This window comes from Sus scrofa, chromosome 12 (genome assembly GCF_054392235.1).
Source record: "Sus scrofa isolate SSC_HxYL_T2T_F1_AM1 chromosome 12, Sscrofa_HxYL_maternal_Yorkshire_Landrace_v2.0, whole genome shotgun sequence".
In the NCBI taxonomy this organism is placed as follows: Eukaryota; Metazoa; Chordata; class Mammalia; order Artiodactyla; family Suidae; genus Sus; species Sus scrofa.
In genome coordinates, this window is record NC_139394.1 from 50,284,049 (window position 1) to 50,308,183 (window position 24,135).

The 24,135-nt window shown below is 39.3% G+C and overlaps 1 protein-coding gene across 8 annotated transcripts in view; it reads right to left on the bottom strand.

The window, feature by feature from the left end:
- SSH2 (slingshot protein phosphatase 2) overlaps positions 1-24,135 on the bottom strand; it is a 267,869-nt gene that overhangs the window by 162,739 nt on the left and 80,995 nt on the right. The window lies entirely within an intron of this gene.

A 24,135-nucleotide genomic window follows, 5' to 3' on the forward strand; every position in this document is an offset into this window, starting at 1 on the left:
TCTCAATACCAACAATACAATTTTACTAAGCTTTACATGTAGGAATATCTCATTGATGATGTGGACCTGAACTAAATTCTCTCCATAAAAAGTTATTCCAGTCAACCCAGGGGGTTAACATATATCAACATAATTTATTCCTGGAGGAAACTTTAACAACAGTCTACAAATGATTTTTTTTGGCCATACCCAGGGCATATGGAAGTTCCTGTGGGCTATGCCACAGCTGTGGCAATTCTGGATCTCTAACCACTATGCCACAGAGGGAATTTCCAAACAAAATTTTTTGATAACCAAGTGCTCATGATGAAAAAAATTTCCTCTGAAAACCACTGAAGATGGTATATTAACATATTGCTGTGTTACTCTAAATTAAAATGAATGGGCATTCTGACTTCTACCAATAAATCTCATCAAGGTGATCTACTAATGATTCTGATCCCCAAAGAACAACCTAAACAATGAATACCATTTCACAAAGTACTCATGCTCAAATCACCATCACCATCACCTTAAAGGTCACTACTTATTATTTATAACATGCCAAGTGCCTTGCTCAACACTTTAAGTACACTGTCCAACTTAATCCTTATAAACACAGAAGGCTGATGGTACCATAGCCTTCACTGATTCTGACACACACACACACACACACACCCACCCCTTAGAACGCATCTACAATCAATGTGTTTGAAAAGCATTGAATCGTGGTTTAATTGTAATATATATATATATATATATATATATATATATATATATTGTCTTTTTAGGGCCACACCTGAGGCACATGGAGGTTCCCAGGCTAGAGGTTGAATCAGAGCTGTAACTGCTGGCCAACACCACAGCCACAGCAAAGCAGAATCTGAGCCACATCTGCAAACTACACCACAGCTCACGGCAACGCTGGATCCTTAACCCACTGAGCAAGGCCAGGGAATGAAACTGCGTTCTCATGAATGCCAGTCAGATTTGTTTCTGATAAGCCAGGACAGGAACTCCAATATTTTTTCCTAATATTTAGTGGTATATAAAATAATTGAGGGTGTTATACTTATGACAATTTAGGCTCAATATACAAATTGAAATTCACAAAAAGGAAAGAAGTTAGGTGTTCAAGGAAACTCATGGAGAAGACAGAATTAAAATTGATAAAATACTGCCTCCCAATACATTGAAAAAGCATGTAATTTACCCCTCTCTGGCCTAAATTAGGAATTATTATATGTTAAAATACTATACAGACCTTCATGGGCCCAGGGATGAAGAAGAAGAGCAACATGAAGATAAAGTGAGAAAAGATGAGAGAATTAATGACACTGAGGTGCTAACTTTTTCTTTAAATTTGTTTGCTGACATTTTCTATTTTGCCCTATTTGGCAAACACAAAAATAGGAGGAGAAAAATAATCTCAAACCACAGGTGTACTGTCTGCCAATAACTCACCTCCATTTTCAAGTTTATGGAACCACCCCCACTCACGTCTACAACATTCTGCCTCCATTCCAGGGCAGCCATGGCCAGCTCATGACTTTTATTTCCATTTTATTTTCATTATTGATTTCAGGCATGCCCATTACTTTGCACAAAGGGAAGAAGACAGCAAAGATTCAACCCTCAGAGGGAGGGAAAGTGTCATGGTATTTTACACTCTATCTGTAGAAGACGTTTTAGGTTCAGAAGTATGCCCTTTAGGGACTGAAAAGAAAAGTGTTAAAAGGAAAAGAAATGATGTCCTTTTTTTCCCTTTTCCTTTTGCTTTTAGGGCCGCACCCATGGCATATGGAGGATCCTAGGCTAGGGGTCAAATAGGAGCTGTAGCTGCCAGCCTATGCCACAGCCACAGCAACGCCAGATCTGAGCCACATCAGTGACCTACACCATAGCTCATGGCAACGCCAGATCCTTAACCCACTGAGTGAAGCCAGGGATCAAACCTGCGTCCTCATGGATACTAGTCAGATTTGTTTCCACAGTGCCACGACAGAACTCTGATTCTTCTTTTTCAAGATGGCTTTATCTTCAAGTAAGACATGTCTTGAAATCTACTTCATCTGATATTAACATAACTATTCCAGACTTATGCTCACTGTTTGAAGGTATGTGTATATGTATGTGTGTGTGTGTGTATGTGTGTGTGTGTGTGTGTGTATATATATATATATATATTTTTTTTTTTTGGTCTTTTTGCCATTTCTTGGGCTGCTCCTGTGGCATATGGAGATTCCCAGGCTAGGGGTCCAATCGGAGCTGTAGCCACCGGTCTACACCAGAGCCACAGCAACGTGGGATCCGAGCCATGTCTGCAACCTACACCACAGCTCACAGCAATGCCGGATCCTTAACCCACTGAGCAAGGCCAGGGATCGAACCTGCAACCTCATGGTTCCTAGTTGGATTCATTAACCAATGAGCCACAATGGGAACTCCATCATATGAATATATTAAAGTTTACCCATTCCATTTAAATAGATTGGATTGTTCCAATTTTTGGTGACATCAACCATACTGCTATAACATTCTTGTACATGGCTTTTGATGTACATACACAAGAATATCAACAAGCTACATGTATACTTAGGACTAAAATTGCAAGGTCATAGAGTAAATAAAGATTCAAATTTACCAGGCAGTGCTAAAGTGGTTGTGCTGATTTATATTCTCATCAGGAAAGAGTGAGAGTTTCAGTTGTTCGAAATCCTAGCCAACAGATGGAATCATCAGATGCTTTCTTCCTTCCTTCCTACCTTCCTTCCTTTGTCCTTCCTTCTTTCCTTCCTTCCTTCTTGCCAATCTAGTGTTCTATCTCATTATGGTCCTGATTTGCTGTGCCTTCACTACTACTACAGTTGAGTACCCTTTTATATATGTATGGGTTATTACAAGCTTAATATCCTTCCCCTCATACTAAAACAAGCAGACCAAAGAAGGATAATACAAATTGTTTTCATCTCTTTGGTAGATTATTCTACCTGTGAAAACTGTAATGAGAAATAAAAATACCCTTGATGCTTTCTTAGAGAGTACAAATAGCGTCCAAACCAGTTACATTGGGTGAGCTATCTTTTTTTTTAAACCACCATTATGGGCCAGATACTTTATATATATTGTGTTATTTTATTCTCTTTATTTTTTGCATTTCAGGGCTGCACCTGAGGCATATAGAAATTTCCAGCTTAGGGGTCGAAATGGAGCTGCAGCTGTCAATCTACACCACAGTCACAGCAACATGGGATCTAAGCAGAATCTGTGACTCACCCCACAGCTCACAGCAATTCCGGATCCTTAACCTACTGGTTGAATCCGCATCCTCATGGTTACTAGTCTAGTTCGTTACCACTAAGCCACAAAGGGAACTCCCAATATGCTATTTTATTTAATGTGCACTGAAACCCCGTGGGAGTTACTAAAGGTCACAAAGCCAATAAATGCTGGAGTGAGGATTTGAACTCAGGTCTGTATTTCTGCTATAAGCTGCTATCTCTAAACTAAGAATCTGCCTTTGGTATCTATATCCCAGGATGGGGGTGGGCAGGGAGGGAACTGCAGAAGAAGGCCTATCTTTTCTCATAGCTTATAATAAAGTAATATCCTGTGTCATCTTTTTTGTGTGTGTGTGTGATTTCTACCCCCTTAAATTAGTGACAGGGAGTTCCCATCATGGCTAACAGTAATGAACCTGACTAGTATCCATGAGGACTCGGGTTTTATCCCTTGCCTTGCTCAGTGGGTTAAGGATCTCGTGTTGCCATGAGCTGTGGTATATAGGTCATAAACATGGCTCAGATCTGGTATTGCTGTGGCTGTGGGGAGGCTGGCAACTGCAGCTCTGATTCGACTCCTAGTTCAGAAACTTCCATATGTCTCAGGTGAAAGCCTTAAAAAAAGAAAAAAAAAAAAGAAAAAAAAATGTGTGCCAAAGGAGTGGAAAATTCCTCTGGCACACAAGAAAAACCAAGTCAGAGAATTGTTTCTAACACAAGATCCCCCAAACACTTTTTTCTTTCATCCTTAGATTAATATTACAATGATTAGGCCAATGAATGATCTGCTTCCCTTTCTTTCTTTTCATTTTACTTAAACAGACTTTTATATATTTTTTAATTTTTATTTTATTTTTTGCTTTTTAGGGCCACACCTGCTGCATACGGAGGTTCAGGCTAGGGGTCAAACTGGAGCTGTAGCTGCCGGCCTATACACCACAGCCACAGCAAAGCCAGATCCGAGCCATGTCTGTGACCTACACCACAGCTCACAGCAATGCTAAGTCCTTAACCCACTGAGCAAGGCCAGGGATTGAACCTGCGTCCTCACAGATGCTAGTCAGATTCGTTTCCAGTGAGCCACGACAGGTACTCCTCAACAAAGAGACTTTTAAAAGAGACTCTGTATGGGGAGTTGGCTGGTAGTCTAGTGACCAGGACTTGGTGCTTTCACTACTGCAGCCTGAGTTCAGTTCCTAGTCTGGGAACTGAGATGCCACATCGAGCCACTGCACTCTGTGGCACACACCCCCCCCCCCGCCAAGCTCCCCCAAAACCCAAACCAAAAAAACCCTCCCAAAAATCATATGTCAAGGCATTTTAGGCCTAAGGTAAAAGTGACTTTTTTAAGGGAAGAAAATGTTCAATTATGATTATTTCAATGGTATTCACTGCCAAAATTTCAAGATACACATTGCTTATTCAGCAACGGTAATGAAAGGGTAATACAGTTATCCTGAATAGTGGCATCTAATGGTAGTTAAAGGTAGAATGCTTACTATTCTACTGTAACAAGGGCATACACCAGACTGGATATAACCACCCCTCATCAAGTAACTTCACACATTGTTAGTTCAAAAACAAATAAACAAACAAACAAACAAGGCAAACAGTCAACTTGCTCAGAACATTGGAAATTACCAAGAGATGAGTCCCTATCGTAGCTCAGTGGAAACAAATCTGGCGAGCATCCATCAGGATGAAGGTTTGATCCCTGGCCTCACTCAGTGGTTTAAGGATCCAGTGTTGCCATAAGCTGTGGTGTAGGTCATAGATGTGGCTGGGATTCTTCATTGCTGTGCCTGTGGTGTAGGCAGCAATTACAGCTCCAGTTGGACCCCTAGCCCAGGAACCACCATATGCTGTGGGTGCAGCCTTAAAAAGACCAAAAATAAATAAAATAAATAAATAAATAAAATTTAAATATAAGTAAAATAATATTTTAATAATAAATAAAAATAAAATTTTAAATATAAAATTAAAAATTCTTTAAGAAAACAGAGGCTAAAATTTGCAAAGCCAATCAAGAAAAATTAGGTATTTTTCCTAAAGCCCAAAGACCCTGTGGTTAATTTAACCACATCTCCACTAGAGGGCAGACAAATCAAGGTTTAACATTGTGGTTGAACTGGAGATGCTGCTTCCACAGAAAATACTAGGAGTAAACATTATATGTTGTTGCTTAAAGACCATTTTCAGTGTCTTCAACCTTGGAAAGTGACTTTATCTAGCAGATAAATCTTTCACAGAATAGATTTATGTAGTATAAAAAGTGTCTTAATTGCAAAACAGACCAGCGGTAAAGTTATACTTTGGGAATCTGGCCTAGTTGATAGGCACATGTGCTTATTATACATACATGATAAGCATACCTGGAATGCCAACAATAGCACTCATCATTGGCTAATTTACCTCCATCTTCCCCACCCATCACAAGCACATCCTAACCGCCAGTCAAGTCATTGCCTAACAATGTGCATACTATCTGGACAATGAATTCAATCCAGGTTCTCAACTAGGGAGGTGCCTGGTCCTAAGGATTCATATCCCTTTAAAGTCAGAGTAAGGAGAAGCCACCAGACAGAGGTTCCCACATGTGGATTTGTCTCAGCAGGCTGAGGAGGTGTCATTCGGGGGTGTTGGTTGGAATCTCAAGTCTCACTAACTAGGACACAACATCAATATTAACATCTAGGGGAGTTCCCATTGTGGTGCAGCAGTAACGAATCTGACTAGGAACCATGAAGTTGTAGGTTCAATCCCTGGCCTTGTTCAGTGGGTTAAGGATCCAGTATTGCCATGAGCTGTGTGTAGGTCACAGATGTGGATAGGATCTGGTGTTGCTGTGGCTGTGGCCTAGGCTGGCAGCTATAGCTCCAACTGGACCCCTAGCCTGGGAACCTCCATATGTCGTGGGTGCGGCCCTAAAGAGGCAAAAGACAAAAAAAAAATAATAATAACACCTAAATAAAAGAGTTGAGAATTCCATTCCATCACAGTTTTAGATGCTATGATAGATCTGCAGAGTACCATAAACACTTTTTCTGTTGTGCTCTCTTACAAAAGGTTTGTCATTAAAGGTGCAAGGGCCAATTCCATTTAGTAGGTTGACTTTCTGCCATTAGCTAACAGTAGTTTTCTCCCACTCCTGATCAATGCTTGCATCACAAGCATTTTCTTTCCCCTTTGAAAGTGACAACATTTAGTTTCAAATATTAGGTATTTCAACTGCAGGTGAGTTTTGCTATACTAAAATTCTTACGGTATTTCCAACAAGCCAGGCCATCTTAGGCTTTGCTATACTCACCCCTCTGTCTGAAATATACTTCATTCCCCTCTTTGCTTGCCTACTTCTACTCATCCTTCGGATTGTAGCTTAGGTGACCCCTTCTCCAGAGGCCTTCCTTGATGTCTTTAGACCTCGGCATATTGTCAGAGCATCAACTGTACTTGAAGTGAAGTAATATTTTTATAGTAACAGATACAGATATATAAACATGTGCATGAAATTCAAAGTAAGTCATAAGAATTCAAATATATTTCAGCCTTGTAATAAGCTCCTTTAAACCTTATATACCCAGACTGTCAAGGGTTCCCTATTCACACTGATGTTAAGAGATACTTCTGGTGGAAAGATTCGAGGAGCACTGCTATATGTGACTTCAAAGTTAAGCCTGTGCCCAATACTGAAAAATTAATTTAGCAATTAAATTTGGGGGGGGGGAGGTGGTAGGTTAATAAATATGAAGAGGAATACTCTGATGGCTGATTAGGTTAGGGATCCAGCATTGTCAGTGCTATGGCTTCGGTCACTGCTGAGGCACAGGTTAAATCCATGGACCAAGAAATTCTGCACGCTGTGGGTGCAGCCAAAATAAATACAAAGAGAAGATCATATGACTTATGACTCCTGGGTCTAATCTTTAATCTATCTCTAAGACTACAGGTGTGTCACTTAAATTTACTTAGCTTTTATAAACAAAACACTGAAAAACAAAGGTCAGAAAAAGTGGATTCAGCCCTTGAACAAACAAACCCAAGGCCTCCAACCTTGCTTGAAGCGAAACATAGGTGCTGAAATGAAGGAAAATACAAAGTTATAAATCAGAGTGTGACCTAATTCCTAATATAAGTTAGGCCTAGCTAGTGATCCTTGCTAACATACTGAACATCATAAAGAAACCAATTATGAATGGTCTTTCACAGTTAAAACCCCTTGCTTTAGTTTATTAATGGAAATAAACGACAGAGGAAAAAAATTGGCAACTTAAGGCAGGAAGATTTTAATTACACTCATGGTCCCCATTAACCTTGGCAACCCACCAACTCTAATATATAACAAGACAGCAATCCCCCACTAATATAAGTTTAACTAAAACTGCATGAATACCAAATACCGTTTAAGAGAAAAGTAAAAGCTTATGAGAGAAACACACTCAATGATTTGAATTTCCCTCCAATTTGGTGAAAATTCAGCATCATATACTATCAATTTACAGACGATCTCACCCCCCTCAGAAGTTTCTCAGCTGCTCCCTCATTTAAATTTCTATTAATTTTTATTAACTATGACCACATGTCTCCTCATTTTCTCTTCTAGCCTCACTTTTATTTCCCTAAGCCTCCTCCCTATGTATCTATGTATCATTCTTTTCCATTTTACATAAACTTCAAGAAGTTCTCTTATTAGTCTTCTTTGACTTTTATATCTTGAGATAACTTTAAGAAATACTTATGCTCTAAACTTTAGGAAAATATTGATGCATTTCTCCCTAAAATCCCCTAACCGATTAACAATTTAAGACAGAAGAAACAGTTATAACCATCTTTTCAATGCAGTCCTTTCCTTGAGTTGCTGTCATGGCTCAGCAGAAATGAATCTAACTAGCATCCATGAGGATGCAGGTTCAATCCCTGGCCTTGCTCAATGGGTTAAGGATCCAGCTTTGCCATGAGCTCTGGTGTAGGCCAGCAGCTGCAGCTCTGCTTCGACCTTTAGCCTGGGAACCTCCATATGTCGTGGGTGCGGCCCTAAAAAAAAAAAAGACTTAAAAAAAAAAAAAAACCCACAAAAAACCACATCAATGCAATCCTTACAATCCTTTTCTTCTGCCATCCTCAGGGAGTTCAGAATACATCTCATCGGTGATGCTTAAGGTCATTAAATCTGACAATCAAGATGAATAACTACAGGAAGGCTATAATGATGGATTATTTTGCTAATTACCCTATGTTAGCTATTAGTAATGCAGTCTTTGATCTAGATTCCCCCCAAAAAAACTGAATGGGGAAGAGAAACTGAAACTAGGGAAGAAAAGGGAGGAAAAAAAATGGTAAACAATAAAAGGTAAGATAAGTATGCAATACCTGATAGGAAGCCCCTTCCACTATCTACAGATTCTAACATAACTAAACTTAACTTTGAAAACATCTATTCTCATTTTCATTAAATATTTCTTCTTGAAAAAACTAGTACAGTCCCAATAGGGAGTTAGCTGTATATGTAAATTCAAAGAACCAATAAATTGTACCAGCTATTCCACAAAAACGCAATTACTAGAAGCAAAGGTAGATATAAAAAAGCATTCCTCAGACAAAATCCTGGTCAGCAAACATCTCTGAGCAACTACAGGAAATATTTATTACTTGCCTAACTTCCTAAAACCAAAACTTTCCTGATAAACAATGCCTTGAACACCACATGAAAAGAATAACCATGGCTACTAAGTGTTGGTAAAACGAAACATTACACATTGTTATTTCATATAACAGAGTCAACTGGAACTATGGAATAAAATAGCAGTTATAAAGTGTGTTGTAGATTAAAAAAAAAACCCTCTTAACCTATCAAAGTGATTTCAGATGGCACACAAAATGCTTTCATGCTATGTTTTCTAGAAGAGCTAAGAGATCAACAGTGAGAAAAGCTAGGCTTCTAAGAAAAAAAATAGCAACTTATGTTTATGTGTATGATATGAATACATGTGCATAGACCTTTAAGGAGTCAAAGAATTGAATATTCAGTATGCACAACCCCACAGGAAGTAAGCAACCATTAATAGATAGTTACCTGGGACAGTAATATATTCAGATCTGATCCTCTGCCTTTAGAGTAACTGTGTTGCACAGGTAACTTAATAGTTAATTAATGCCAGGTTCATAAACACTTTTTTTTTGGTCAGTGTAAGTCAGGAGTTTAAAACAGTTTCACCTAAGTAAAATATAAGAAATACTAAAAAATTCTCTAGTGAAGTAAAACAAATCCACTTTTAAAAACCACTCTACTTTACATGAACATGAATTAGTTCTGTGACATTTTCATTCCACAGGGTTTGGGCAAACTAATCAAAAAGACATAGTTTTTGCCCTCACATTAATTAAAGATGAATGACAATAAAAGTTTTTTGTGAGTAAAGAGGCAAAATAAATACAAACTAAAGGGTATACAACAGGTTGCAAATACTCAACTTCTCCATACTTCAAAAAGCTTGTGAGACTCAGTGAAAGACAAACATCATATGATATCACTTATTGTGGAATCTAAAAAAGGACACAAATGAACTTATTTGCAGAACAAAAGCAGACTCACAGACTTTGAAAACAAACTTATGGTTACCAAAGGGGACAAGGTGAAGTAGGGGAGGGATGGACTGGAGGTCTGGTATATGCACACTGTGGTATACGGAATAACTGACCAAGGGGGACTTGCTGTACAGCACAGACAACTACACCCAATATTCTGTGATAATCTATGTGGGAAAAAAAATCTGAAAAGGGGAGTTCCTGTGGTGGCTCAGTGGAAATGAATCTGACTAGGATCCATGAAGATGCGGGTTTGATCCCTGGCCAAGCTCAGTGGGTTAAGGATCTGGCTGTGCCGTGAGCTGTGGAGTAGGTCTCACGTGCAGCTCAGATCCCGTGTGGCTGTGGGTGTGGTGTAGGCCAGCGGCTACAGATCTGATTTGACCCTTAGGCCTGGGAACCTACATATATTTTTTTAGGGCCGTGGGTGTGGCCCTAAAAAAAAAAAAAGACAAAAATAAAAATCTGAGAAGGCATAGATGTGTGTACATATATAACTAAATCACTTTGCTTACAGCAGAAATTATCACAATATTGTAAATCAACTATACTTCAATAAAACTTCAAAAAATGAAAAAAAACCCATTTGTGTGAGAAAAGCAAAATCTGTCTTTATATGACTCTTAACACTCTTCAAAATGAATCCACTACCAAAAGACAAGATACGATCCTTCAAACCTTCACTGCCATTTTTTTTGAGAAATATCACTTATATCCCTCCAGTCTCCAGGCACTATGCTTGGTGTCCAGGATAAAAGAGATCCAGTCCCTGCTTCAGTCTGATAAAGGGAGCAATCAAAGGATCACAGTAGCAAAAATAAAACTGCAACTACCATAGATGGGAGATAAAACAGTACCACTAGTCTTTACTACACATACACACTGATAGCATGCCCCAGATCCCAGCAATTACGCTGTCTGCAATAAAAATCCTAACTCCCTTTCTCAAGTTATTTCTCAAGCCTTCCTTTCACTCTTCATCACTGGTTTACTGAGTAAAACAAAATTTTTAAATGATTTTTATTTTTAATTTTTTTATCATAGCTGGTTTACAGTGTTCTGTCAATTCTCTACTGTACAGCAAGGTGACCCAGTCACACATACATATATACACTCTTTTTTCTCACATTATCACGTTCCATCATAAGTGACTAGATATAATTCCCAGGACTTTACAGCAGGATCTCATTGTTTATCCATTTCAAAGGCAATAGTAAAACAAATTTAAATGAAACAATTCCAGGGAGTTCCTGTCATGCATGGCTCAGTGGTTAACAAACCCGACTAGTATCCATGAGGACGAAGGTTCAATTCCTGGCCTTGGTCAGTGGGTTAAGGGGTCTGGTGTTGCTGCGAGTTGTGGTGTAGGTTGCAGATGCGGTTCAGATCTGGTGTTGCTGTGGCTGTGGTGCAGGCCGCTGATTACATGTCTGATTCGACCACTAGCCTGGGAACCTCCATGTGCAGCGGATGCAGTCCTTAAAAGACCAAAAAAAAAAAAAAAAAAAAAAAAAATTCCATTGAATTTCTGCTATAAGACTGCCCTGGAGACTACCTCAGTGAGAAGCCATTAAGGTAGACCTTAGATTTAAAATTATAAAAAAGCCTATTGGAAAACTAGTAAGAAAAATTTAAAAAGATTCCAATTCTTATGAAATTCAGATTACATTAAACTCAGCCCCTTGTCACCTCTCTCTTCCCAGGGGTCCTCAGATTATGTGCCAATTTTTGTCTTTGCTACTTTAAGGAAACCATCAACCATGAGACCTCCAGACACTTCATTTTTCTCTTCTCCTATAGCATCTACAAGCATCTGAAAGAGTCCATTCAGAATTCCAAACAATTTCAAATTATTCTTAGCACCATACTCCAGGGAAATGCTTCAGTCAAAAATATACTTTGCTTTGACCCTCTTTACTCAAGAACTTGGTTCCTGCTTCCTAGGAGGAAAAATCAGGCAAAATCCTAATGTCTCTGATTTGCTTTAACTGGGTATGAGCTTTCTTTTCCATAAAATCCTATTCTTTCTTCTAGTGTTTATCTTCTTCCTTGAATTATAATTATATGTAATCACATCTTATCCTGATTTATTAAGAATAAAGCACCTAATAGATACTCTATAAGTATTTATTGAATGAGAGAGTCATTGGAGCAAATAAATTAGAAAAAAAAAATGCTTCTAGGTAAGGGAAGGAAAAATGAGTAAACTGGACTTCAAAATAATGAAAAACCGGAGTTCCCATCACGGCTCAGTGGAAACGAATCTGATGAGTAACCATGAGGACACATGTTCGATCCCTGGACTCACTCAATGGGTTTAAAGATCTTCATTTCCATAAGTCATGGTTTAGGTCACAGACATAGCTCAGATCTTGTGTTGCTGTGGCTGTGGTGTAGGCCAGTGGCTACAACTCTGATAAAACCCTTAGCCTGGAACCTCCACATGCCTCAGGTGTGGCCCTAAAAAGACAAAATAATAATAATAATAATAATAATAATACTGAAAAACCAGAAGGGAAAAATCGTGATCTACAATATAGAAAAAAAAAAAGACTTAACCCCAAACGAACCAGTCAATCAAGCCAATAATAACCAAAAGAATGTCTACATGTGTTAACACCTTCTAAACCTTGGAGTTCATGGTGATAAGAGAATGGAAATAAGAGCTAAAAATATGGGGTCAAATTTGTAGCTAAGTAAGGGCAAAATCCACATTAATATAATCACAGAATCAGAATTACCGAAGCCCTCTTATTCAATGTATCTTTTCTCTAACTTCAAAAATGCTGCTACCTCCTTGTACACTAGCCTGCCTCTTCAGCATCTCCAGTGATACGCGACCTATAGGCTCAGTTACCTGGCAATTAGTTAACAGTGTTGCACTTCCTCAATCTCATTAAATGAAGCAAATTTTAAGTGGTATACATTTCTATATATGAAAACTTTTTGTTAAAATGATGTCATATAATCATTGAAGAAGTGAGCCAGGTACTCTTTTACTTTTATCTCTTTTGATCCTGGTTTCTTCCAATCTTCATTTCCATAAAAGCACATTTAATGTACAATATACAGCTCTTGGCTTTGGGAAAATCAACCTGGCTCCAATTCTACCTCTAGATAACAGGAGAACCTAGGTTGGGCATACTTACACTAATAAAATGATCTTGACTACCTAATCACATTTGTAAGGTGACTGCAACAACACTGTGCTGTTGTGCTGGTATTAATGGTGAGCTGAAATTTCTGCTTACATAATCAAGGAGTTTGGGACATCAGTGAGCCTGATCATCTTCCCTCAAAGGACAATTTCTACCAGGTTTCCCTGAAGCTTTAAAAAAGTGCCATAGTATCATTGTGAAAAAGTTGAATACTTTAGTTAATTCTACTGAAAACTAAAATGAAAAATATTTTCTATAGAGATTAAATGCAAATTTATAATCAATAAAATTTCCACATTATAGAAAGGTGACTTTGCTTTATCAGAGAGACATGTCTTCAAGAAATTTCATGTGCTATATGAAAATAAACATTAGTTTCTTATTTTAAAAAGGGGAATTAGGAATGTTAAGTTTGTGACATTTTCCTAAAAAAAAATGAAATAGAGGTGGATGATTACAAAATCACAGTGTTTCCAGAACAATCCAAGCAGGTAACTTCCTCACCCGACTCAGAATCTGACACCTTGCACTGCGCCAGCGTCTCTCTGTATTGCCTTCTTCACATTTCTCAGCCTCTACCACCATCCATACACGGCCGCCTTTTGGTTCTTGCTTTCCAGTGACTACCCACTTACCACAGAGGCTCAAACTACCAGTTTCAGGGCACCTGCCTCCTGTTGATGTCTCCTTTCCTGGCTTGGGCTCCAGATCCCACCCGCAGTGGGCTTCAGTGCCCATCTGAAGATACCTACCATGCTTGCCCTATCCAATGGCTTTTGTATTGAATTGTCAGAGAAAGAGAAGAAGAGTATTTTTATCTTTCAGTGATTTGATTATAAATATAGACACCCATACTTATCTAGTAAATATTTGTTCAACTATGTACAAAGCACTACACTCGATCTAGTGATACTCTGCAGCCCTCCAAAAGCTTCTTTTCTGTCCAAGGAACTCATAATTTCTGTCCTTACTACTCAAGATGTTTTTCAGTCTCAAGTTAAAAAAAAAAAAATCAAAAAATAGCTTAAACAATAAGGAAAAGTTATCCTCTTGGTTATTTTCCTCATCTTTCTGCTCTGCATTCATGACATTGTCATCATTGCTCTTAGGCTAATGATGGTCCCTAAGATTACTGCCACATTCAAGGTCCACTGTATATATATCCAAAAGTCAGCTGAAAAAAATAGCTCTTCCTTTGTGTCTCTCAAGTACAAGGAAAATTGTCCCTGTAGCCTCCTCTCCAACCCCCATCCCCCCTACCTCCTCTCTCATCTGAACTGGACACATGCTTATTCTTTAGCCAGCCGATGGCAGGGAGATGGCATGCTCTGACTGGCTATTACATGAAGCAACAAATAGTCTTTATTTTCAACAACAAATAACCTTTATTTTTCTATTACTCTCAACCAAGAATTCTGACAAATATATTATGAACCACATTTTCCCATGTGCATATCAAGGAGAGATAAGAGAATAAAAAAAAATTTTTTAATGGCCAAACCCACAGCATAGAGAAGTTCCTGGGCCAGGGACTGAGTCCAAGCTGCAACTGTGACCTCTGCCACAGCTGCAGCAATGACAGATCCTTTAATACACTTGCTGGTTGGGATCAAACCCGCACCTCTGCAGAGACCTGAGCCACTGCAACTGGATTCATTGCACCACAGTGGGAACTCGGTAAATTTTTTAATTTGGGTTTTACAGGTAGAAAAATTAAAGTACCTAAGGTTAAAATGATACATCACTATTGTGCTCTGCCTGTAAGAATATGTTGTTCCTCACACAACACAGGTATCGAAGATTATAATAATTTATACACATACATACATATATATGTTTGTTGTTTTCCTTTTTAGGACCCCACTATCAGGATATGGAAGTTCCAAGCTAGGGGTTGAATTGGAGCTACAGCTGCCAGCCTTTGCCACAGCCACAGCCACCCCAGATCCGACTCGCATCTGTGACCTATGCTACAGCTTTCCACAAAGTCAGATACTTAACCCACTGAGCGAGGCTGGAGATTGAACCCACATCCTCACGAAGACTATGTTGGGTTCTTAACCCATTGAGCCACAACAGGAACTCCCACATGTGTATGTTTTTAAAGCAAAATGTTTCTTAAAATTTCAGTGAAAAAAAATTTAAATACCTGTCTTTGAAGTCTAAGACTGAGGGATGGGAGGGAGGAGAAGAAGTTATATTTTATGCGGCACAAACAAATGGAATTGCTTTGAAGAGATATGGTTAGAAGAGAAGGTTCACATTCACAGAGCTCACTGCTGCCTATATCATATACTTACTTCGCAGACTGCAGGCACCTTCCTTGACCATTATCGACCAAAGGCTCTATTAATTTCAAGGCTTCCATGCTGATATTACATGGCAAATCATGTTCAATCTGTCCCAAGCCATTTCTTCCTACCTGCCTGGTTTTTCTATTTTCAAATAACAATGCCTGGTTATAGAGATACCATCCCTGTCCTGGCCACATAAAGAGAAATTGCCATGGGTAAGGCTGGAGTGTTCACATAGTGTCTGACTTTTAAACACCTGTCATTATAGACTTTGTCCTGCCACATAATATGAAATAAGGCAACTATAATTTGGTCAGAGGTCACAGCCCTAAAAGCAGTTTAGTTCCTGTACAGTAAACCAAGAAATACTGTTTACTTTCAGCATTGCAGCTAAATACTTAACTATAATAACTATGTATACCAGAATAATCTTATTCTATGGACACTGATGGTTTTTTTGTTGTTGTTAGCTTTTTTTTAGAGCTGAACCTGCGGCATATGGAAGTTCCCAGGTTAGGGGTTGAATCAGAGCTCTAGCTGCTGGCCTACACCACAGCCAAAGCAACGCCAGATGCAAGCCACATATGCAACCTACACCACAGCTCATGGCAATGCCCAATCCTTAACCCACTGAGCAAGGCCAGGGATCAAACCCACGTCCTCATGGACACTGGTTGGATTTGTTACTACTGAGCCACAATGGGAACTTCCTGGACACTGCTGTTTTTAGATGGCATACTAAAAGATTTTTTTCACCTGAATTATTTAGAAAATTTTAATACAGAAAAATGTATTTCAAACAAGTATCAGTCAAATGGGCTGCATTAACAGACAACTCAAAACTTTGTGGCTTAAGATAATAAGTCTCTCATTTATGCTACACATCCACCTTGGGTTGGTGGAGATTCTGTTCCACGTTACTGTCTTTCATCTGGGATGTGACTAGTCACTAGGTCAGGGAGGACTGAATATGAGTCAGGCATCAGCTTCTTTTTTTTTTTTTTTGCTTTTTAGGGCAGGCATCAGCTCTTACGACTCAAAGTCTTCAATCTAGAAGAGATAAAAGTCACATATTCATTTGCTAGGGCAGTCACATGACCATGCCCAACTCCCAAGGAAGTATATCCTACCATTATCTGGAATAAGGAGAACCAGAAATATTGGCAAACACAAATGACTACCACAATAATAGATAAGGTTATATACCATATGAGATGCTTTCAGTTACAATCAATGTGATTTAAGAAAAACAAAAAAGGAGGTGGTTCATATAACTGGCAAATCCAAGGGGGATTAAAAAATGCAATGGTGTTATTAGGTCTCTACTCTCTCCTTCTCTTTGAATCCCACTTATTTCTTATTGTTAAGGCAGATTAATCTCTATGTGGTGATAGAATGACCCCCAACCCCAGCAAACATATATTATCCTCTCAATCACAGAATCCAGAAAAAAAAAAAAAAAAAAACTGCAACTTTTTTATTCCCAGCGTCCATATATCTCTCAATATGACTCTGATTGGCCCTGCTTGGGTCATGTGCCACCCTGGACCAATCATGGTATCCAGGAAAAAGGGTTACTTTGATCAACCTGACACAGGTTTATGGGCATATGATCATTCCAGTAGTAGAAAAGCAGGGCTAAGTTATTGTCAGCCCCGTCAGAATCATCTGGAATAAGGCATATAAGCTCCCAAAGGAAAGCAGACCATACCAAAAAAAGTATCAGCTGCCTACCCAGAGAACTGTTACTTCATCTCCTCCATTGTTCCCTTCAACGCTGATGACATGTATGAGATTAAACTTTATATTCATAAACTCAGGGTCTCAACCCGCAATATTACAAATTGTTGCTGATGTTAAGTCAGATCAGTTGTTAAAAACAAAACAAAACACACACACAAAAAAAACACACTAGGAAACATGTAGGTAAATCCTGGGACAAAATTGAAGTTATTTTGCATAAAGCTCCAGTGAGTACAAACCCAAGCAACTGACAAAGAATTTAACAGAACCAATGCAAGGGATAATTTCTGAGATACTCAAATGAATGTACATTACATGTCAGTACATAACAACACGATTACCAGGCTTACAAGTAAGAAGGTCAAAGAGTAACTTCCCAAGGTCAGAGCCAACATGTAGTCATGCGAGACTTGAACCTAGCACTTCCATTGGCAGAGGCAGAAGATGAAAAGGTAGTAAACGTCCAACTGTAAGCTTTACAGGGCAGTGCTTCTTGGTTTTGTTCACAAGTGTATCTTAAGTAACCAAAATAGTATATGGCACATACTAGGTGGTTGATGAAGAGAAGCAAGGATTAAGTTCTTTTTCCTACTTTATTTTATTTTCCCACTGTACAGCAAGGGGATCAAGTTATCCTTACATGTATACATTACAATTACATTTTTTTCCCCCACCCTTTGTTCTGTTGCAACATGAGTATCTAGACAAAGTTCTCAATGCTACTCAGCAGGATCTCCTTGTAAATCTATTCTAAGTTGTGTCTGATAAGCCCAAGCTCCCGATCCCTCTCACTCCCTCCCTCTCCTCTTTTTTCTATTTTAAATAATAGTCAACATATAAAATAAACTTGGTTGTCCCACATTGTTATGCTTCTAAAATTTTGGTAAACGAATTTCTATAGGAATAAAGTGTTCAATTCCCAGGAGTTTCAGGTAACACACTGTGACTTGGTACATTCCTCAATATTGCTTCTTGAAGCTGGGCAGGAAAACACAAAACAATGAAAGAAAAACAGAATGAATGAGGACATTTAAAAAACAGCATAGGAGTTCCCACTGTGGCTCAGTGGATTAAGGACCCTATATTGTCTCCATGAGGATGCAGGTTCAATCCCTGGCTTCACTCAGTGGGTTAAGGATCTAGTCAGTGTTGCTGCAAAATACCGCCTAGGTGACAGATGTAGCTCAGATCTGGTGTTGCTGTGGCTATGGCATAGGCCTGCAGCAGCAGCTCTGATTGACCCCTACCTAGCCCAGGAACAGCTGTAAAAAGAAAAAAACAAACAACAAAAAACCACACAAAACAAAACCAACATAGCTACAGCATCTATATGTGAACATTTTTTTAGATAAACATAAGCCCACACTCTTTAGGTTTTAGTAGTAATGCTACATAACACATTACTTAATCATTTTAAAGAAGGTAGTTACATATGGTAGAACCTCTGTTTATATTTCTGCAACAGCTGGGGAAAGCCCTACTTTTGGCCAAGTCCTTCCTCACCCAACACCCTCTCTGCTGCCAGAACAATTTAGCTGATGCTTTTGGGTTGTCCCTTAGAGCAAAGACTGACAGAAAAGGCAGCTATGCAGGTGGAAGCATCATGTTAGAGGAGAGAAAAAAACAAGACACAAAGCTCACTTTTATTTTAAAAATGGAATTATCTACCATCTGTGAACCATCTCACTACAGGAAATCTCTGACAAGTTCAGTAAGTAAATTTCAGGGAACTCTCATTGACTACATAAGAAACTTTATAAATTTTTCCCTTTGTAGCACTTGGCAGCAAAACTCCCTTTAAAATCCTGCCCTCTTATACTCTCAAGATAGAAGACAAATTTAAACACAGAAGACTTTCCAGGGAGTCTGAATCTACTGCAAACTTTCAGAATAGATTCCCACCTACCCAAGCTCCCCAGGACTCTCACATAAAAATGGGATGCTTTAGCCCCTCTCTCCAGTTCCACAAAATACATCAAAGGCAGAAATGTATAATTTCAGAGAACAGCCTAAAGATAACGAAAGTCATACAGTGAGAATTTCTATAAGCAAGTGATGCGGCAAATTATAAAGTAGAAAAGAAAATGCATTTTCTGTGTACTAATTTCTTAGAAAATATTAAACTGAAGATCCCAGTTTCTAGGCCTAGAATTATATCTCACTGAATGAAGAAATCAGTGGCATTTAAATAAACCTTTTGTGAAGTTGGAACAACCTATTTTGGAAAAGCAGTTTTAGGGGAGACATTATTAACATTTCAAATACTGTCAACAATTAACCTTGATCAACCTGAAGCTTTGCTCTGAAGTATAATTACACACATTAGTTACCTAGTATTGTGGGAAACAAAGAGATACAGCTGTTTCCAAGCAACAAACTATATTCTGTTGAAGTTTCCTGACATTATTGGAACCTTTTCAAAAGCTAGCTTTAAAGCAAAACCATAGCTAGGTTTAAAGCAAGTTACCATTCCTCAGCTTTCATTTCCATCTCCAAATGACATTCATGAAATTAAACCATATGCATGATGTTTCTCTACCAGTTGACTAGGCTAGATTTCTACAGTCCAGTAGTAGTGGTTAGACAAGTCCACATGTGACCTCTGGATGGAAAGCTACTCCATGGATCACCAAGAATGGGCAGTTCTCAGAAAAGCAGCTGAATCTTTCATGAGATCATAAGACTAATTGTGGCTAACATTTATTATAAACTTTACAGTGTGCCAGGCCTTAAACTAAGTGTTTTGCAAATATTATCTCAATCTTCATAATAACCCCATGAGGCAGATATACTATCTAGCATCTCCATTCTTTGGATGAATAAATTGAGACTTAGAGAAGGAAAGTAAATTATCCAGGGACACACTTCACCACCACACCACACTGGCTTTCCCATCAACTTCCCTCTTATTATGACCTCCACCTCCCAACCAATGAGTAAACCAAATTGAATCACAAAAAAAGCTGCTCAAAGAGTTCCTGCTGTGGTGCAGTGGTTAAAGAATCCGACTAGGAACCATGAGGTTGTGGGTTCGGTCCCTGCCCTTGCTCAGTGGGTTAAGAATCCAGCGTTGCCGTGAGCTGTGGTGTGGGTTGCAGATGCGGCTCGGATCCCACGTTGCTGTGGCTCTGGTGTAGGTCAGTGGCTACAGCTCTGATTCAACCCCTAGCCTGGGAACCTCCATATGCCGTGGGAGCAGTCCAAGAAAAGGCAAAAAAGGCAAAAAAGCCAAAAAAAAAGAGAAAAAGATGCTCCAACTGTCTATGGCTAAAATAAATAAATATATAAACCAAAAGTCCACTCCTTATTGTAAAGCCAGGTAGCTCTTTTAAAAATGTGAACCTATTCAAGCCCCAGCTGAAAACCCTTCAATGGCTTTTTATTGTCTAAGGACTAAAGACTAAGATCCTCAATTTAGTTTATAAGACTCTGCACCAGCTGTCCTGTGTTGACCTCACCAGCATCATCTTGTGTTATTTCCTCCCTATTTTCTACGTTCCAATCTCACTGACAATTTTTTGGCTCCTTGAATATGCCATAAGTTTCCTGACCTCTAAGTATTTTCTTCCCACTCTCTCCACCCAAGTTTGCATTTGTTGACTCTTGACTCATCTTTCAGAGTACAACTCAAAACACCATATCTCCGAGGAAGCCCTCCCTTGACCACTAACTATAAGCAGGTCAGGTCCCAGCCTGCCGTATTCTCATACTACAGTGTGCTTTCCTCTTTTCAGAATCTATCATAATCATAATTCCATTTTTTTTTTGGTCTTTTGTCTTTTTTTTTTTTTTTTTTTTTTTTGGCTTTTTGCTATTTCTTGGGCCACTCCCGCGGCATATGGAGGTTCCCAGGCTAGGGGTCGAATCAGAGCTGTAACCACCGGCCTACACCAGAGCCACAGCAACGCGGGATCCGAGCCGCATCTGCAACCTACACCACAGCTCACGGCAACGCCGGATCGTTAACCCACTGAGCAAGGGTAGGGATCTAACCCACAACCTCATGGTTCCTAGTCGGATTCATTAACCACTGCGCCACGACGGGAACTCTGGTCTTTTGTCTTTATAGGGCCACACCTGCGGCATATGGAGGTTCCCAGGCCAGGGGTCCAATTGGAGCTCTTGCTGCCAGCCTACGCCAGAGCCACAGCAATGCCAGATCCAAGCCGCATCTGTGACCTACATCACAGCTCACAGCAATGCTGGATCCTTAAGCCACTGAGCAAGGCCAGGGATCGAACACACAACCTCATGGTTCCTAGTCAGATTCGTTTCCACTGTGACACAACGGGAACTCCCATAATCACAATTTTAAAACTCACTGAGTAATTAGCTGTTTAATGCCTCCCTTCTCTGCAGAATGTAAGTTTCCAAGGGAGGAATCATGTTTGTTGTATGTACCACTATATCCTCAACAACCAGCACAGTGTCTAGCACATACTCTGTACTTATTTGCTTCTTTGAAAGAATTACTAAGTAAAAGGTAACCATATACACAAGATATGAAAACTAACGTCATGTCCTTAAGCATAAGGGTCACTATAGCCAGTGAAGCAAATACCAAGGCCAGTTCTGTTCCACTTTTGGTAGTTTAAATAGTTCAAGATAGTGCTAAATAGTTCAAGACAGAGGCATAGAGCCAGGTAAGTGCAAATCAAGAATGGGAAAGAAAATGAAGCTGTAGTGCTTTAAAGTACGACTTAATGAGAGATGGAGCTGATCATAAGACCTGGGCCTAACTCTGGATGGTAGAATTTAAATTATTAGGACATAGCGACATCATACTGATTAATGTTCCAGTAAATTTTAATTAGTATTTACTTGTTATATATAGTTCATAACAGGAAGGGCCATAAATTCTGATGGTAGCATTGCTTAATATAGTCCTGGCTGCTCTGTAGCTCACCTTCAAGACCCCTAAAAATGGCCCCAGTGAGGGTCTGCCAGGTTACAGAAGCCCTTGAGAAGGAAAAAAATCAGTTAAATAACAAAAATTTAGAATTTTTGTTGACACACACAACCTTCCCCCCCCTCCAAATCATTGAATACTTCTACTGATATGACTTATTCACTAATCAGTTCTAAGGTTCTTCATAGCAGCCTGGAGAGATTCAGGCTTAGACAGATTTCCTTATTCCCCCATCTTTAAGACAGCAAATAAAGAGACTCTAATCTAGAACTAAGACTCTGCAGAATCCTGGATTATTTTTTAAAATCTAAAATGAATTTTTTAAAAACTTGATTCTAAAATATAAATAAGGGGAGTTCCCGTCGTGGCACAGTGGTTAATGAATCCGACTAGGAACCATGAGGTTGCGGGTTCGATCCCTGCCCTTGCTCAGTGGGTTAACGATCCGGCGTTGCCGTGAGCTGTGGTGTAGGTTGCAGACTTGGCTCGCATCTCGGATCCCGCGTTGCTGTGGCTCTGGCGTAGGCCGGCGGCAACAGCTCTGATTAGACCCCTAGCCTGAACCTCCATATGCCGCAGGAGCGGCCCAAGAAATAGCTAAAAAGACCAAAAAAATAAATAAATAAAATAAAATATAAATAAGGAGTTCCCATCGTGGCTCAGCAGAAATGAATATGACTAGCACCCATGAGGACTCAGGTTCAATCCCTGGCCTTACTCAGTGGGTTAAGGATCCGGCGTTGCTGTGAGCTTTGGTGTAGGTTGCAGACACAGCTTGGATCTCACGTTGCTGTGGCTGTGGTGTAGGCTGGAAGCTGTAGCTCCGATTGAGTCCTAGACTGGGAACCTCCATATGTGGTGGGAGTGGCCCTCAAAAGTAAAAAAAAAAAAAAAAAAAAATACACACACACACACACACACACGACAACTTTGGAGTTCCCTGGTAGCTTAGCAATTAAGGACTCAACAATGTTGTCACTGCTGTGGCTCAGGTTCAATCCCTGTCCTGGGAATTTCTGACTTTATGTATTTGATTTTATCAATGTTTTCTTTTTATTATTTCTGGGGTTTGTGTAATATTTTTAAAATGTCTTTCCTGATCCAAGATTATAACAAGTTTCTCCTAAATGTTCTTTCTGGTAGTAACAATTTTTTTTACATTTAATTCTCTGATCCATCTGTAACTTATTTTATCATAAGAGTGAGACATAGATGCAACATAATTTTTCCATTTACTTTTTTACTTAACATTTCACATATAATTTCTCATAGAACTACACAGTTTTCATGTTTTTTATTTTAATGGCTTCATTGAGTTAATATTACCATAGATATTACCATAGTTTACTTAACCATTCCCTCTCTCCTATTACTAAACGTATTAATATTTTAGTATGTATACTTTTTAAATAACTTCTTTAGAGGACATTTTCAAGAATTAGATTTCTAAGGTAAAAAGTTTGAACAGGAGTTCCCGTCGTGGCGCAGTGGTTAACGAATCCGACTAGGAACCATGAGGTTGCGGGTTCGATCCCTGCCCTTGCTCAGTGGGTCAAGGTTCCGGCGTTGCCGTGAGCTGTGGTGTAGGTCACAGACGCGGCTCGGATCCTGCGTTGCTGTGGCTCTGGCGTAGGCTGGCAGCTACAGCTCCGATTCGACCCCTAGCCTGGGAACCTCCATATGCCGCAGGAGCGGCCCAAGAAATGGCAAAAAGACAAAAAAAAAAAGTTTGAACAATATCACAACTTTTGACTAAAATGTCAGATTTCAAGGATCTAATCAATTTATAATCGTCACCAATACAATCATCAAGTAATAAGACATATACATGACTATCATGCACAAATCTTTTCCAAACAAATTTACACTAGACACTATTTACATCTAAGCAGTTAGGTTCATAATTCAGAGTTTAAAAACATACATCACAGTTCTACAGAATCTGACCAGCCTAAGAACTGTTATTTCCTGGGAGGAAAAAGAGTAAACGGACAAATTCTCCTAGAGCAAAGGGCAATGCAGAGGCCTCCGTTGGAAAATCCTAAGTCAGTAACTTGGCAAATAAAGCACTGCAGTAGAGTCAGAAGATGACTGAACATTAAAATTCAAGGCTGTATTTCACTGTTCCCCTCTGTCCCTTCCCTTCCCAAGAGCAGTTTCCCTTCCCCTCACATTCTTTCCAAGCACCT